Genomic DNA, 16,140 nt, shown 5'->3' with positions numbered 1-16,140 from the left:
CACCTCCATATAGCAGAACGATGTGAAATCTGGAATTTCATACCCTCAAGACAACATTTACAATCATTACTCACCTCGATCCGGTCCAAACTCTAGCCTACAACACCTTTGCCCCTCGAATCGGCCTCAACTCGCGTCTAATCTATCCAAAATCAGAATTACGACGTCAAAATATGCTAAGGGAATGAAGCCCATGCGAAAATAATCAATTTACAACATAAATCCCGAAATTAACCAAAACCCGACCCCCGGGACCACATCTTGGAATTCGATAAAATTTACATCAATAAATTCCTTATCTCCCCAAGAGTTCATACATATCAAAAGTCCCAAAATCCGACCACAAATGACCCCTCAAATCCTCAAGTCAAGGTCTCCAATACCAAGCCCTAATCCCCAATTTTTAACCCTTAATTTCCATTAATCTTAGGCCAAATCAGTGAAATAATGTCTTAGGATAGATTATTAGGTTCAAAAATCTTACCTCCAGACGTTATCCTTTGAATCCCTCTTCAAAATCTCCCAAAAAGCTCCAAAACCGACTTGAAATGGTGAAGAACAACTTAAAAATCGCGAAGGAATCCTTTTATACCTTATGACCCAGGCTTTTCGCACCTACGGTCCAGTACTCGCTCCTACGCAACCACTTCTGCGGTCCCAAGCGCCGCTTCTGTGGTCATCACTTAAGCCTTCAACTTTCGCATATGCGATACACAACCCGCACCTGCGTCATTGCAGGTGCGGTTCCTTAACCGCTTTTGCGGTTCCTGCCTTCCTTGGCTTCTCTGCTTCTGCGACTGGTCTTCCGCATCTGTGGGGGTCGCAACTGCGGCCTCCCAACTGCAGATGCTGTTATGACAGCAGTCCTACAACTTCAGCTACCATTTCCAAATTCCTATATTTCCGTCAACCACCCGAAATCACCCCGAGGCCTCTGGGACCTCAACCAAAAACACAAACAAGTCACATACCACCATTAAAACTTATACCAATCTTCAAAACACCTCAACAACATCGAATCAACCAAAACACATCGGATTCAAGCCTAAGGTTCTAAAATCTTCCGAATTACGCTTTTGATAAAAAAGTCTACCAAACCACGTCCGAATGACCTGAAATTTTGCACACACATCCCAAATGACACAGCGAACCTACTGCAACTTCCGGAATTCCATTCCAACCCCTATATCAAAATCTCACCTATCAACCGGAAAATGCCAAAATTCCAATTTCGCCAATTCAAACCTAAATCTACTTCGAACCTCCAAAAGACATTCCGATCACGCTCCTAAGTCCCAAATAACCTCCCTTAGCTATCCGAACCATCATAACTTACATCCAAGCCCTTTAATATATAAGTCAACATCTGATTGACTTTTCCAACTTAAGCTCACTCAAAAGAGACTAAGTGTCTCAATCCTTACCAAAACCTTTCCGAACCCGAGCCAATCAATCTGATAATACCAAAATACAGCTGAACAAATAAATAAAAAGCAGAAATAGGGGAAATGGAGCGGTAACTCACGAAACGACCAGCCGGGTTGTTACATAAACCCGCTCATGAATCGTGAGACCTATGTAACCTAGGCTCTGATACCACCTTGTCACAACCCAAAATCTAACCATGGTCGTGATGGCGCCTATCGTGTTAAAAGGCAAGCCTACTTCCCAAAATATTACTATTGATTGATTTTACGAATTTAATAAAATATTTCCGAAACAAATAATTTGAGCATAAATAAAGCCTAAACATGATCTCTAACATGAAGGTAAACAAGTTTAATAACAAGTAACTACGTAAACACAGATAATGGCTATTAGGCCTCAAGCCTCCCAGGATGGACCAAGCCTCAATCCCTCACGGTGCACACCCACACGGCCGCCACCTAGCGTGGGTATCACCACCAAACAATCAGAAGATATAAATATCTCCAGGTTTATACCCTCAAAGCCAGAGTTAAAACTGTTAAATACCTTAACAACATGAAATCCTTCTCCGGAATGCCCTCGTCTCTGGACTTGGTCTCCAAAAGCTCCAAATCTCAATCCATATGGTGAAAATCGCCTCCAAAATCGCCCAAATCTGAGCTCCCCAACTCAAGATATGACCGAATGAACAAATCCTAGTTTTATATATTTTTGCCAGCTATTCTGCCTCGTTTCTCATACCAAACGACCCCGAAACTCGCTTTTTATGTCTTCATTAGATTTTTTGTGATATTCTAGTCAAGTTAGGATTTTGAATCACTCAATTTGACCTTATAATGAATGAGATATGTTGGTTTTAATATTTGCAAATAGTGCAGATTTTTAAATACATCGTCAGTAGCAATTTCGTAATTAATTTAAAAAATCTTGCAACCTAATTCTTAGTAAAATGACCATAAAATCCTCATATGATGTCCAAATTCAACAATTCTTTTTGCTACAGGTCCGTAATTACCATACGGATCTAATGCTTCAATTAAAACAAAATCGAAGCTAATTTGTTCAATATGATATCATTTATGATTGAAGAAACAACGTCGAAACATAAGAAAAACAAGCGCAACACAATCCAAACCTATCCGAAACTCACCCGAGGCCCTCGGGACATCAACCAGTAATTCCAATATGTCATATATCACTACTCGAACTTAGTCGAACCTTTGGAACACCCAAAACACCAAATCAATCTCGAATTTAAGCCTAAGAACTTCTAAACTTCCAAATTTTGTCAATTCAAGTATAATTCTACCACGGACCTCCAAATTACATTTCGGACACACTCCTAAGTCTAAAATCATCAAACGAAGCTAATCGAATCATAAAAATCCAAATATGAATTTGTTTACTTATAAGTCAACTTCCGGTTGACTTTTCTAACTATGAGACTAAGTGTTCATTTCACTCCAAAACTACTCTGAACTCAAACCTACCAACTCGATACAACTCAACATAGCTTAACAATACATAAATAAGCATAGATGGGGGAAATTGGGCTATAACTCTCAGAACGAACGACCGGGTCGTTACATCCTCCCCCTCTTAATCAAACGTTCGTCCTCGAATGAATCTAAAAACATATCTGGAGTCTAAAATAGGTGAAAACTTTAGCAATACCTTCTCGTCACATTCAAATCATATGAACTAATCTCACGGTCACATCATACTCATCACGTATCCATCCAGCCACCATTCCCACAAATAGGGACACTACCGCAATCATGCGCTAACACAATCAACACCTCAATGCCCAATCTACAGTCAAAACCTGGCCTCAATTCCTCCAGATTGGCCCAACATCAACATACAGAAATCACCTCTCACACCTCATCCAGGGAATCACAAACCGTCGTTGCACAACTGATACCGAGCGCTCATGTGCACATACAAATGCGTGGAAGGAATTCAAAGAGTTACACTTCAAGATGAATCAATACTACATGATAAGAATTCAAGAATGTGAAATTTTCCTAAGGGTTCTGCAGCCTCTCGAAGATAAGTACAGACATCCCCATACCGATCCAAGACTGTCACGACCCCAACCCCGGTCATGATGGCGCTCAATACACTACTAGGCAAGCCCGACCATTCAACAACATTATCCCAAATTCTTATTCAGATTATAGATAAATATCACAGAGAATTTACTAAGTCATTACATTCAAGTGTATAATTAATAATAAAATCTGCGGAAGTTCAACTAAAATACCACACCATAGCCTAATAGAATCCGGTGTCACGAATATGAGCCTCTAATACAGAATATCCACCTATTACAAGTTTGTCTAGGAAAAATGCAGAATAAAAGATAGAGATAGAGGGGAGAGATCAAGGCTGCGAACGCCATGCAACTACCTCAATACTCCCGGATACTGCTGCTCAGCTAACAAATCCTCACTCAGCCTGTGGTGTACCTGGATTTGCACGCAAGGTGCAGGGAGTAATGTGAGTACTCCGACCCAGTGAGTAACAAACATAAATAAAGGCTGATAATAAGAAATCGTGGAAAAATACAAAGTAAACTATGACTGGCAGTTTACAACAACAATTAGTGAAGCAACAAGTCAATTAAATCGGAGTACCAATTACTGAGACAAGTATAACAGATAAAAACAAATGCATGAGTGCAATGCAATGCATATGATGGTACACTCTATTCATGAGTGCAATGCAATGCATATAATGGTACTCTCCAGTACCCACTGCGGCGTGCAGCCCGAGCCATCCATTTTATTTATCGTCGACGACGCTCACTGGGGTGTGTACAGACTCCGTAGGGGCTCCTACAGCCCAAGCGCAATATAAAGCCATCTCGTGGCATCAAATCTAGGCCCTCGACCTCATATCAATATCAGTATAATCACCCAGGCTCTCGGCCTCAATATCAATGTAATCAACCAGGCCCTCAACCTCAATATCAATGTAATCAACCAGGATCTCGGCCTCAATATCAATATAACACTACTGTGGCGTGCATCCCAATCCATGCTCAGTCCAGAAATCATCATAAGCCCCTTGGGCATTTGTAAAACAGTAGTTCTCAGCCCGAAATATCATTTAGAAATATCATTTAAATTTTCAAATCTTAGAAAGATGGCTGAGTTTGCAAAACAGTATTTAAAACCTTGGACTGAGATCAAATGATATGCATGTATGCGAAAACAATGATGTCAATCCCAGAAGGATTCAAATAAATTGGCAAGAAGCCCAAATGTAACAATTAAATCCAAGTAAGGATGATTCTCAATTTAGTTCAAATAGAAAACACGGTAAAAATATCTCTCGGGACGGACCAAGTCACATTCCCCAATGGTGCTCTATCCCACGCCCGTTATCCGGCGTGCAAGTCACCTCAATAAAGCATTACGATGTGAAATTCCGAGGTTTCAAACCCTCAGGACATCATTTACATCAATTACTCACCTCAAATCGGCTATTTCTTTAATTCGTGACGCCTTTGCCCCTCGAATTGGCCTCCACGTGCGTCGATTCTGCCCAAAATCGCAACGAATATGTCACATAATGCTAAAGAGACAATACCCAATCGAAAGCACTCGAAAAATATCAAAATTCACGAATTTGGCAAAACCCGAGCCCTGGGCCCACGTCTCGAAAAATCAGAAAATTGACATCACCGGATTCCTTATCTCGCCACGAGTCTATACATATCAAATTTACCAAAATCGAAGTCCAAATGGCCCCTCAAATCCAAATTTGAAATATTAAAACTCAAGCCCTAGTTCTTCCTCTTTCGCTAAATTTCCATGGATTCCAAGATCAATTTCACAATAAAAACGTGTTTTTAGTTCATAGGACTTACCTCCAATCACTTCCTGTCGAAACCCCCTTCAATCCCCGTCCAAAAGCTCTCAAGGTTGCTCAAAAATGGAGGAAATGAGACTTGGATCGCGGGTGAAATGTTTATTAAACTCACTGCCCAGAATTTTTCGGAAGTACTGTTCACCTGCGCGGTTACTGTTCACGTGCGTGGTCACTGTTCACCCGCGCGGTTACTGTTCACGCGCGGTTACTGTTCGCGCTGCTAAAAAATATACAGCAACAACCAAAGAAATTGCAACACTTTTCTTTTTATTAAAATGACTCTAACTCCATCATACGAACTCGGAATTCGATGATTCTTGTTCCTATGAGTCACAAATAATGATACGAACATAGTCCTTCAATCGAAACTCAATTCGGAGCTCGTTTGCTCAGTGCGATATCCATTTCGCTCGTTAAACAATTAACTCATGTTTCGTGTCAAAAACCCAATCGCGACTTGATGAAATTAGACCAAACTTTCCAGATCACTCCTATAATTCATTATTTAAATTCTGGAAATCTCGAAATAAAATTTCGATCTCTAGAACTAAAAATGGACCTTTGGATCATTACATGCTTATGCTCAAACGGCAAAAATCTTCCAAAAACTCTTCCAAAACTTATCCGAGCTTCATGGGACCCCGACCAAATATGCCAACATAATTCATATCATTATTCAAACCTCTTCCAATCATCAAAACACCTCAAACAACATCAAATTACCCAAAACTCATCGAATTCAAGCCTAATTTTCTAAAAACTTCCAAAATACACGTTCGATCAAAAACCCGACCAAACCACGTCCGAATGACCTGAAATTTTGCACACATATCCCAAATCACCTAAAAAAGCTACAAAAACTCTCGAAATTCCATTCTGACTCTCGAAAATCTCACCTATCAACCAGAATTCGCTAAAATACTAACTTCGCCAATTCAAGCCTAATTCTACACCGGACCTCCAAAATTACTTCCGATCACACTCCTAAGTCACAAATCATGCCCTGAAGCTAACCGAATCAGCGGAATTCACATCCGAGCCCTCTAACTCATAAGTCAATATCGGGTTGACTTTTCCAACTTAAGCCTTCTTAAAAGAGACTAAGTGTCTCATTTCTTATCAAAACCACTCCAAACCAACTCGATCACATAAGATACAGATAATAAAACATAAAGAAGCTGAGAATGGGGAAAAAAATGGAGCGGTAACCCATGAGACGACGGGCCGGGTCGTCATATCCTCCCCAACTTAAACAAACGCTCGTCCTCGAGCGAGTCAAGAAATATACCTGAAGCCTCAAACAGGTGAGGATATCTGCTCTGCATCTCCCGCTCAGTCTCTCAGGTAGCTTCTTCTGCGGGCCAACCTCTCCACTGCACTTTTACAGAAGATATATCCTTTGACCTCAATTTCCGAACCTGATGACCCAAAATAACCATTGGCTCCATATCAAAGGTCAAATCACCATCCAACTGAACCGTGCTGAAATCCAAAACATGGGATGGGTCCCCAACATACTTCTGGAGCATAAAAATATGAAATACCGGATGCACACTCGACAAGCTGGGTGGCAAAGCAAGCATATAGGCCACCTCCCCAATCCTCCTAAGTACCTCAAAAGGTCCAATGAATCGTGGACTCAACTTTCCTTTCTTTCCAAATCTCATAACACCCTTCATGGGCGAAACCTTCAGCAAGACCTTCTCATCAACCATGTAGGACACATCTCGAACTTTCCGGTCTGCATAACTCTTCTGACGCGACTGCGCTGTACGAAGCCTCTCCTGAATCACCTTCAACTTCTCTAAGGCATCATGAACCAAATCGGTCCACAATATCCTAGCCTCGCCGGGCTCAAACCAACCAACTGGAGATCTACACCGCCTCCCATACAAAGCCTCATACGGTGCCATCTGAATGCTGGACTGATAGCTGTTGTTGAAGGCAAACTCTGCAAGCGGCAAAAACTCATCCCAAGAACCTCCAAAATCAATCACACAGGCACGCAATATATCCTCCAATATCTGAATAGTACGCTCGGACTGTCCGTTTGTCCGAGGGTGCTCAACTCCACCTGGGTACCCAACTCTCGCTGAAAAGTCCCCCAAAATTGGGAAGTAAACTAAGTACCTCTATCTGAGATAATGGAAACTGGAACACCGTGTAATCGCACAATCTCTCGGATAAATATACCTGCCAACCGCTCCGAAGAATAAGTAGTACACACCAGAATGAAGTGCGTGGACTTGGTCAGCCGATCCACAATCACCCAAATAGAATCAAATTTCTTCAAAGTCCGAGGAAGACCACTCACAAAATCCATGGTAACTCTCTCCCACTTCCATTCTGGGATATTCATCCGCTGAAGCAAACCACCCGATCTCTGATGCTCATATTTCACATGCTGACAGTTGAGACACCGAGCTACATAACCTACAATATCTTTCTTCATTCTTCTCCACTAATAGTGCTGTCTCAAGTCCTGATACATCTTCGCGGCACCCGGATGAATAGAATACCGCGAGCTGTGGGCCTCCTCTAGAATTAACTCTCTAAGCCCATCTACATTGGGCACACAGATACGGCCCTGCATCCTCAATACGCCATCATCATCTATAGTCACATCCCTGGCATCATCATGCTGAACTCTATCTTTAAGGACAAGTAAATGCGGATCATCATACTGGCATTCTCTGATGCGATCATATAAGGAAGACCGAGAAACCACACAAGCCAACACCCGACTGGGCTCAGAAATGTCCAGTCTCACAAACCGATTAGCCAAGGTTTGAACATCAACTGTAAAGGACTTCTCCCCAACTAGAATGTACGCCAAACTCCTCATACTGACTGCCTTTCGGCTCAAGGCATCTGCCACTACATTGGCCTTTCCCGGATAATACAAAATAGTGATGTCATAATCTTTTAGCAACTCAAGCCACCTCCACTGCCTCAAATTAAGGTCTTTCTGCTTAAACAAATGCTGAAGACTGCGATGATCAGTGAATACCTCACAAGATACGCCATATAAATAGTGCCTCCAAATCTTCAAGGGATAAACTATAGCAGCCAACTCTAAGTCATGAACATGGTAGTTCTTCTCATGGGGCTTTAACTGACGAGAAGCATAAGCAATAACTCTACCCTCTTGCATCAACACATAGCCAATCCCAACTCTCGAAGCATCACAATATACAGTAGCTGATGGTAACACCAATACTGGAGCTATGGTCAAAATTGTCTTGAGCTTATGAAAGCTCTCCTCACACTCGTTTGACCATACAAATGGAGCACCTTTCTGAGTCAACTTGGTCAAGGGCGACGCAATGGATGAAAACCCCTGAACAAACCGACGATAATAGCCCGCAAATCTGAGAAAACTACGGATCTCTGTGGCCGAGGACGGTCTAGACCAACTCTGCACTGCTTCTATCTTCTTTGGATTAACCTGAATACCCTCGCTGGACACTATGTGTCCCAAGAATGCCATAGAACTTAGCCAAAATTCACACTTGGAGAATTTTGCATAAAGCTTCTCCTCCCTCAATCTCTGCAACACCACACGCAAATGCTTGATGTGCTCCTCCTGGCTACGCGAGTACACCGGAATGTCATCAATAAATACAATAACAAAAGAATCTAGATAAGGCCGAAATACACTGTTCATCAAATGCATGAATGTTGCTGGGGCATTGGTCAGCCCGAAAGACATGACTAGAAACTCATAGTGACCATATCTAGTCCTGAAAGCTGTCTTAAGAATATCCGAATCCCTGATTTTTAACTGGTGATAGCCCGAACAGAGATCAATTTTTGAAAACACCCTCGCTCCCTGAAGCTGATCAAATAAGTCATCAATGCGAGGAAAATGATACCTGTTCTTCACTGTTACCTTATTTAACTGCCTGTAGTCAATGCACATTCTCATTGTGCCTTCTTTCTTCTTCACAAACAGAACTGGCGCACCCCACAGTGACACACTAGGCCGAATGAACCCCTTGTCTAGGAGCTCCTGAAGCTGCTCCTTCAATTCTTTCAACTCTGCTGGTGCCATACGATATGGCGGAATAGAAATGGGCTGGGTTCCCGGCACCAAGTCAATACCAAAATCGATATCCCTGTCCGGCGGCATGCCCGACAGGTCTGCAGGAAATACATCAGGAAAATCCCTCACAACTGGGATAGAATCAATACTAGGAGTCTCAGCTCCAACATCTCGCACAAAAGCTAGATATGATAGACAACCCTTCCCAACCATACACTGGGTTTTCAGGAAGGAAATCACTCTGCTAGGAACGTAACCAGTCATACCATGCCACTCGATCCTCGGAATACCCGGAATAGCCAAAGTAAATGTCTTAACATGACAGTCTAGAATAGCATGACACGGAGATAGCCAATCCATTCCCAGAATAACATCAAAATCTACCATGCTCAATAGTAATAAATCAACTCGGGTCTCCAGACCCCCAATAGTCACAATACAAGACCGATACACATGGTCTACAATAATAGTATCGCCCACCGGGGTAGATACGTACACAGGTAAAGTAAGACACCCTCGGGTCGTACTCAAATGATGAGCAAAATATGAGGATACATAAGAATAGGTGGATCCGGGATCAAATAAGACAGAGGCATATGTGTGGCAGACTGAGATAATACCTGTGATAATAGCATCTGATGCAATGGCATCTGTCCTGCCTGGAATAGCATAAAAATGAGCCTGGACACCGCCTGATCGACCTCCCCCTCTGGGGCGACCTCTGGCTGCCTGGCCTCCAACCCTAGCTGGCTGGGCGGGTGCTGAAGAAACTAGAGCAGAAGACGAAGGTTGGTCCCTCTACTAAAACTAACCACCACGAAGTCGAGGACATTGCCTCTTTATATGAACAAACTCTCTGCACTCGTAGCAACTACCAGGTACTAGAGAAGGGAACTAGAGGGAACCCCTCGCACCTGAATGACCAGTCGATGCACTCGGCGCAGATGAACCCTTAACTGAAGCGGCATAGGATGAGCTCTGAGCTAGGAGAGCGTTAAGTAAAGACTGGCCCTGCTGAAATCCCTGATGACCACGGTCTGAAGATGTCCTACTATATTCTGGACGGGCCGACTGAGGAGGTCTAAAGGAATGACCTCTACCACGCTGGAACTGGCCCCTAGACGGAGCACCACTGAAACTGCATGAACCTCTAGGCCTCTTGGCCTCCATCTCCTCTCTCTCTCTCTCTGCGGTGAACTGTCTCTATATCACGAGCGATGTCAACCACATCCTCGAACGAAGCACCCAATACTCTCTCTCTAGTCATCAAAATGCGGAGAGAGTAGTTAAGACCATCCACGAATCTCCAGATCCTCTCACAATCTGTCGGAATCATCCAAGTAGCATGACGAGACAACTGTGAAAATCTCATCTCGTACCGGGTCACGGACATATATCCCTGAGTTAACTACTCAAACTGCTTACGCAGCTCCTCTCTACGGGACTGAGGTACATACTTCCCCAGAAATAGAGTGGAGAACTATTGCCAAGTAAGGGGCGCTGCAGCAACAGGTCTACGCCTCTAAAAATCTTTCCACCAGGTAAATGCAGCTCCCTGGAACTGAAATGTAGTAAAAGATACACCACTCGACTCCAAAATCCCTGCGGTGCGAAGCATACGCTAACCCTTGTCAAGAAAACCCTGGGCATCCTCACCTTCTGCACCACTGAATGTTGGAGGCTGGAGCCTACCAAATCTCTCGAGACGACGCTGCTCATCGTCTGGCATAGCTGGGACCACAAGGTTCTGAACTGGTGCAACCGGCTGAGCTGGAACAGCTTCCGGTGTCTGCAATCCCTGCACAACCTGCTCAGCTGTGCTACTAACATGGGTCTGGGTGCCTTCCCTGGCCTGTGAAGTAGCTGTGGCTATAGTGGCTGAGACCACCTGAGCTAGGCCAGTGCAAACTATCAAAATCTGAGCCAGGTTTCCTGAAGACCCGGAATCACAATAGGCATAGCTGGTGCTTGAACTGGTACAACTGCTAGAGCCTGATCTGAAACTAGGGCAGCTAGTGGATTAACAGGTGCTGCCCGCGCTACTCTACCTCTGCCACACACACGACCGCGTCCACGGCCTCTGGTGGAATCAGTGGGTGGCACTGGTGGTCGTCTACCTCGTCCAGTAGCACGAGTCCTCGCCATCTGCGAGAGAATAGAATGATAGAAATTTTCAGTGTTCGGATCAACAAAGTCGCACGACAAGAATTTCAAGAACATGAAGTTTTCCTAAAGGTTCTGCAGCCTCTCGAGGATAAATACAGACGTCTCCGTACCGATCCGCGAGACTCTACTAAACCGGCTCATAACTCGCGAAACCAATTAACCTAGGCTTTGATACCAACTTGTCACGACCCCAATCCCGGTCATGATAGCGCCCAACACACTGCTAGGCAAGCCCGACCAATCAACAGCATTATCCCAAATTCTTATTCAGATTATAGATAAATATTACAGAGAATTTACTAAGTCATTACATTCAAGTGTATAATTAATAATAAAATCTGCGAAAGTTCAATTAAAATACCACATCATAGCCCAATTGAATCCGGTGACCCCAATATGAGCCTCTATTACAGAATATCCACCGATTACAAGTCTGTCTAGGAAAAATGCGGAATAAAAGATAGAGATAGAGGGGAGAGATCAAGGCTGCGAACGCCATACAGCTACCTCAATACTCTCGGATACTGCTGCTCAGCTAACAAATCCTCACTCAGCCTGTGGTGTACCTGGATCTGCACGCAAGGTGCAGGGAGTAATGTGAGTACTTCAACCCAGTGAGTAATAAACATAAATAAAGGCTGAGAATAAGAAATTGTGCAAAAAAACAAAGTAAACTATGACTGGCAGTTTAGAACAACAATTAGTGAAGCAACAAGTCAATTAAATCAGAGTACCAATTACTGAGACAAGTATAACAGATAAAAACAAATGCATGAGTGCAATGCAATGCATATGATGGTACTCTCTAGTACCCAGTGCGGCGTGCGGCCCGAGCCATCCATTTTATTTATCGTCGACGACGCTCACTAGGGGTGTGTATAGACTCTGGAGGGGTTCCTACAACCCAAGCGCAATATAAAGCCATCTCATGGCATCAAATCTAGGACCTCGGCCTCATATCAATATCAATATAATCACCCAGGCTCTCGTCCTCAATATCAATGTAATCAACCAGGCTCTCGGCCTCAATATCAATGTAATCAACCAGGCTCTCGGCCTCAATATCAATATAACACTGCTGCGGCGCGCAGCCCGATCCATGCTCAGTCCAGAAATCATCATAAGCCCCTTGGGCATTTGTAAAACAGTAGTTCTCAGCCCGAAATATCATTTAGAAATATCATTTAAGTTTTCAAATCTTAGAAAGATGGCTGAGTTTGCAAAACAGTATTTAAAACCTTGGACTGAGATCAAATGATATGCATGTATGCGAAAATAGTGATGTCAATCCCTGAAGGATTCAAATAATTGGCAAGAAGCCCAAATGTAACAATTAAATCCAAGTAAGGATGATTCTCAATTTAGTTCAAATAGAAAATACGGTAAAAATATCTCTCGGGACGGACCAAGTCACATTCCCCAATGGTTCTCTATCCCACGCCCGTTATCCGGCGTGCAAGTCACCTCAATAAAGCGTTACGATGTGAAATTCCGGGGTTTCAAACCCTCAGGACATCATTTACATCAATTACTCACCTCAAATCGGCTATTTCTTTAATTCGCGACGCCTTTGCCCCTCGAATTGGCCTCCACATGCATCGAATCTGCCCAAAATCGTAACGAATATGTCGCATAATGCTAAAGAGACAATACCCAATCGAAAGCACTCGAAAAACATCAAAATTCATGAATTTGGCAAAACCCAAGCCCCGGGACCACGTCTCGAAAAATCAAAAAATTGACATCACCGGATTCCTTATCTCACCACGAGTCTATACATATAAAATTTACCAAAATCGGAGTCCAAATGGCCCCTCAAATCCAAATTTGAAATATTAAAACTCAAGCCCTAGTTCTTCCTCTTTCGCTAAATTTCCATGGATTCCAAGATCAATTTCACAATAAAAACGTGTTTTTAGTTCATAGGACTTACCTGCAATCACTTCCTGTCGAAACCCCCTTCAATCCCCGTCCAAAAGCTCTCAAGGTTGCTCAAAAATGGAGGAAATGGGACTTGGATCGCGGGTGAAATGTTTATTAAACTCACTGCCCAGAGTTTTTCGGAAGTACTGTTCACCTGCGCGGTTACTGTTCACGTGCGTGGTCACTGTTCACCCGCGCGGTTACTGTTCACGTTGCTAAAAAATATACAACAGCAGCCAAAGAAATTGCAGCACTTTTCTTTTTACTAAAATGACTCTAACTCCATCATACGAACTCAGAATTCAATGATTCTTGTTCCTATGAGTCACAAATAATGATACGAACATAATTCTTCAATCGAAACTCAATTCGGAGCTCGTTTGCTCAGTGCAATATCCATTTCGCTCGTTAAACAATTAACTCATGTTTCGTGTCAAAAACCCAATCGCGACTTGATGAAATTAGACCAAACTTTCCAGATCACTTCTATAATTCATTATTTAAAGTCTGGAAATCTCAAAATAAAATTTTGATCTCTAGAACTAAAAATGGACCTTTAGTTCATTACATGCTTATGCTCAAACGGCAAAAATCTTCCAAAAACACTTCCAAAACTTATCCGAGCCTCATGGGACCCGACCAAACATGCCAACATAATTCATATCATTATTCAAACCTCTTCCAATCATCAAAACACCTCAAACAACATCAAATTACCCAAAACTCATCGAATTCAAGCCTAATTTTCTAAAAACTTCCAAAATACACGTTCGATCAAAAACCCGACCAAACCACGTCCGAATGACCTGAAATTTTGCACACATATCCCAAATCACCTAAAAAAGCTACAAAAACTCTCGAAATTCCATTCTGACTCTCGAAAATCTCACCTATCAACCAGAATTCGCTAAAATACTAACTTCGCCAATTCAAGTCTAATTCTACACCGGACCTCCAAAATTACTTCCGATCACACTCCTAAGTCACAAATCATGCCCCGAAGCTAACCGAATCAGCGGAATTCACATCCGAGCCCTCTAACTCATAAGTCAATATCGGGTTGACTTTTCCAACTTAAGCCTTCTTAAAAGAGACTAAGTGTCTCATTTCTTATCAAAACCACTCCAAACCAACTCGATCACATAAGATACAGATAATAAAGCATAAAGAAGCTGAGAATGAGAAAAAAAATGGAGCGGTAACCCATGAGACGACGGACCGGGTCATCACAAAGACTCTACTAAATCCGCTCATGACTCGTGAGACCTATGTAACCTAGGCTCTAATACCACCTTGTCACGACCCAAAATCTAACCATGGTCATGATGGAGGTTATCGTGTTACAAGGCAAGCCTACTTCCCAAAATATTACTATTGATTGATTTTAAGAATTTAATAAAATATTTCCAATAATTTAAATCCTGATAAACTAAACCAACTCTAAATATAAATAATATAAAATACGGAAACGAGCCTCAAACATCGGGGTGTCACTAAGTCATGAGCGTCTAAAACTATAAACTAAGATATATAAACTGTCTAACTGTCCACAAGAAGAAATGACAAGAGAAATAAAAAGGTCCTGCAGACACTAGCAGCTACCTTGCAATCTCCACAGATAGCCGGCCTGAACTCAATGATCGCAAACATTTCCAATAATTTAATTCCTGATAAATTAAACCAACTCTAAATAATATAAAATACGGAAACGAGCCCCAAACATCGTGGTGTCACTAAGTCATGAGCGTCTAAAACTATAAACTAAGATATATAAATTGTCTAACTATCCACAAGAAGATATGACAAGAGGAGTAACAAGGTCCTGCGGACAATAGCAACTACCTTGCAATCTTCATAGATAGCTGGCCTGAACTTAACGATCGCCGCGCTCCCACTCACCTGGATCTGCATAAAGTGCAGGGTGTAGTATGAGTACAACTGGCTCAATAGTAATAGAAATAACTAAGGAACTGAGCAGTAGTGACGAGCTAAGTAAAATAGTCCAATTATTTATTTTCACAATTTGAAAAAAAAAACCCCAGAAATAAACAAGTAAATACTATAACTCAGTAAATGCCACAAAGAAATTTAACAGATAAATGCAGTAACAACACAAATAAATACAATCTCACAATAGTGTCACTCCATCACTCATCACTCGCACTAGGCACTCAACACACTCAAACACTCAACACTTTGCGCTCACTGGAGTGTGTACAGACTCCAGAGGGGCTCCCAAAGCCCAAGCGCTAAGCACGGACAACTCACGTGCCATCATATTAATACCTGGATCCGCACGGTCAACTCACGTGCTACGCGGATATATCACGCGCTATGGTATAAATACCTGGACCTGCACGGTCAACTCACGTACTACCCAGATAACTCAAGTGCTATGGTATTAATATCCTCACAGCCAGGCCATCATATCAATACCTGGATTCGCACGGTCAACTCACGTGCTACGCGGATAACTCATGCGCTATGGTATAAATACCTTGACCCGCACAGTCAACTCAAGTGCTATGCGGACAACTCACACACTATGGTATTAATATCCTCACAATCAGGCACTCGGTCTCACTCAATCATGTACCTCACCAGCCTCACCATCATCAAGAAATAAAGGGACACAACCCACATCAAGTACACAACATATTAGCAAATAATAGAGACTGAGGTAAACATGTACAATAATT

The sequence above is a fragment of the Nicotiana sylvestris genome, chromosome 4 (genome assembly GCF_000393655.2).
Source record: "Nicotiana sylvestris chromosome 4, ASM39365v2, whole genome shotgun sequence".
NCBI lineage: Eukaryota > Viridiplantae > Streptophyta > Magnoliopsida > Solanales > Solanaceae > Nicotiana > Nicotiana sylvestris.
The sequence above is the reverse complement of the archived record's forward strand: the minus strand, read 5'-3'. Positions refer to the sequence as shown.